Genomic DNA, 3,290 nt, shown 5'->3' on the forward strand with positions numbered 1-3,290 from the left:
ATAATGCCCTTGAAAACACCGATAACTTAAAGGAAGTTGAAAAAATAAATGAAATAAATGAAATAAATAAAAGGCCCATTGAGGTGCCAGTCCATAAAGAGATAGACAAGTGTATTATGACATTTGAAATATACCCCAGATATGTTTAAGAATTGTGATCTTATTGTAGCCTCGTTGGAAAGGTACAATCTCACGGACCACACTGCTACACTTCATGCGCCTAGGCACTGCAAGGCTGGCATACGAAACAAAACCCATGAACGTAATTAAAAACAAAAAAAATGTAAATAAAATAGAATAAGATTAAACAGAATGAACTAAAATCAATGAAAATACTGTGTTTGATTTGAAGGAGAAAGCGAAAAGGAGAAAAGAAAAATATGGAAGAGAGGAAATAAAAGAAGAAGAGAAGGAGGAAGTAAGAATATATGTAAGAAAAGATATTTGAAACGAAGGGGAGAAATGAAAGGGATAAGACAGTAAGGGAATAAAGAAAAGAAAAAGGAGAAAAGAAGGATAAGAGGAACATGTGCAGGATGAAAAATCGACAAAGGAGGGAAGTAAAATAAAAGAAAAGGTAAGTAAGAAAAAGCAAAACCTCTAAATATTTGGAAGAAGAGAACAGAAGATATTAAAGAGGCGATACAAGAAGGAAGGAATAGGTGAAGAAAGGGAAAAAGACGAGATAAATGAGAGAAATAACAAATTAAAAGAAGGAAGATAACGAGAAATTAAAGGAAAGAGCAAATGTATAATAAAGAAGAAAGAAAAAGAAGAGACAGAAATTAGAGAAACGTGTGAATGAGGAAATACAATGAAGAAAAGAGTAAAAAGACGAAAAACAAGAGATACATACTTTGAACGAAGGAAGGAATAATGAAGGAACAATAAAAGAGACAAGAGGTAATGTAATAACTGCATGCGAGAAAGAAAACAAGAGAGAGAGAGAGAGAGAGAGAGAGAGAGAGAGAGAGAGAGAGAGAGAGAGAGAGAGAGAGCCTAATAATTGTGTGAATGAATAAAAGGGAAAGAGGAGAGGAAGACGGAAAATTATACAAAGGAAAACGAAAGAAATATTTATCATTGAAAGAGGAAAAGAGGAAAATGAAATAGATGTGGATGAAAGAAACAAGAATGAAATGTCGGGATTAAATACAAGAAGAAAGAAGGAAGAGAAAAGTTGAAACGAATGTAAAGAATAAGAGAGAAATGTAGAAATGATGTACACGGAGAAACAGAAGAGGAAAACATATTTACCGGAAGTATAGAAAGAAAAGGAAATAACTGCACAAATGATAGAATAAGAAGAATATAAAATAAAATAAAGGAAATAAAGGAAAAAGGAATAAATATTGATACGAAACAAGGGAATAGAGAGAGAGAGAGAGAGAGAGAGAGAGAGAGAGAGAGAGAGAGAGAGAGAGAGAGAGAGAGAGAGAAGGAACTCGACAAATTAAGATATCTGAAGAGAGAGTAAGAGAGAGAGAGAGAGAGAGAGAGAGAGAGAGAGAGAGAGAGAGAGAGAGAGAGAGAGAGAGAGGCTGCAGATCTCGTCATGTTCTGAACAACCCTCAGGCAAAGAAGTCCAAGTTATGAGTCTCTTGTTGTTGTTGTTGTTGTTGTTGTTGTTGTTGTTGTTGTTGTTGTTGTTGTTGTTGTTGTTGTTGTTGTTGCTGTTGTTGTTGTTGTTGTTAATAGTGGTGGTGGTGTTTGTCCTGCATGAAAACGCCTCTCTCTCTCTCTCTCTCTCTCTCTCTCTCTCTCTCTCTCTCTCTCTCTCTCTCTCTCTCTCTCTCTCTCTCTCTCTTTAAGTGCGATGGAGTAAAAGTTTAATGGAATTTGTGAAGGATTTGTGTGTGTGTGTGTGTGTGTGTGTGTGAGCGATGGACTGACGCAGAGAGAGAGAGAGAGAGAGAGAGAGAGAGAGAGAGAGAGAGAGAGAGAGAGAGAGAGAGAGAGAGAGAGAGAGAGAGAGAGAGAGAGAATAAAATGTGAAAAAATAGAATAACTGAACACACACACACACACACACACACACACAGAGAGAGAGAGAGAGAGAGAGAGAGAGAGAGAGAGAGAGAGAGAGAGAGAGAGAGAGAGAGAATGTGTGTTACTCATCAGGAAATCCTTCTTTCTGGGACTCATACGTACAAACAAAAAAAAAAACACTGAGAAAATATTATTATGTAAACTCCTCCTCCTCCTCCTCCAATGTCTTCTCTCCCTCCTCCTCCTCCTCCTCCTCCTCCTCCTCCTCCTCCTCCTCCTCCTCCTCCAATATTTTCTCTACTTCATTCTTCTCCTTTTTCTTCTCTAATGTCTTTTCTCCTTCATTCTTTTCTTCTTCCTCCTTCTCATATTTTTTCCTCATATTTTTTTTTTCATTTTTCTTCTCCCCTCGCCATCTCCTCTTTCTTCTTCTTCCCATCTCCTCTTCCTCCTCCTTCTTCTCTTTCTCCCCACCTATTCCTTCTCTTCCTCCTCCTCCTCCTCCTTCTACTCCTCAGCTACTCTTCCTCTTCCTCCTCTTTCTTCTCCCTATCTCCTTCTCCACCTTCTATTCCTCCTCCTCCTCCTCCTCCTCCTTCTTCTTCTTCTTCTTCCTTATCATCACTCTTTCCTGTTCTCCTTCTGCTGTCTTTTATCTCTACTGCAGTCTCCGTCCTCCTCCTCCTCTTCCTCCTCCTCCTCCTCCTTCTCCTTTTCCTCCTCCTCCTCCTCACTGTTATCATCCTTCTCCTTTTCTTTCCTCTTCCCTTTTGTCCTTCTTCTATTTCTCTTCCGTCTTCGATATTCTAAACCTCTTCCTCCTCTTCCTCCTCCTCACCATCAGAAAAACAAACAAACAAACAAACAAACAAACAAACAAACAAACAAACAAACACTCAATCTGCCATACAGTGTAAATGACTATATTTAAATGAGGAAGCGAGTTAGAGATAATGAGAGAGAGAGAGAGAGAGAGAGAGAGAGAGAGAGAGAGAGAGAGAGAGAGAGAGAGAGAGAGAGAGAGAGAGAGAGAGAGGGCCGAAAAAAGAAAATAAGAAAAAGAAAAAAACATGATAAACGTACAGGAGAAGGGGGCAATAAGGAGCCAAGCCACATGAGTACTTAAGAGCGAGAGTCGTGTTAAAATAAGGGTGAATTTAGCTTTTATAGTCAATTTCTCTGACATCACTCAAGAGGCGGTCTGTTTCCGGAGTTGGTGATGTCACGCTCTCTCTCTCTCTCTCTCTCTCTCTCTCTCTCTCTCTCTCTCTCTCTCTCTCTCTCTCTCTGGATGTAATCAG

This window comes from Scylla paramamosain, chromosome 25 (assembly GCF_035594125.1).
Source record: "Scylla paramamosain isolate STU-SP2022 chromosome 25, ASM3559412v1, whole genome shotgun sequence".
NCBI lineage: Eukaryota > Metazoa > Arthropoda > Malacostraca > Decapoda > Portunidae > Scylla > Scylla paramamosain.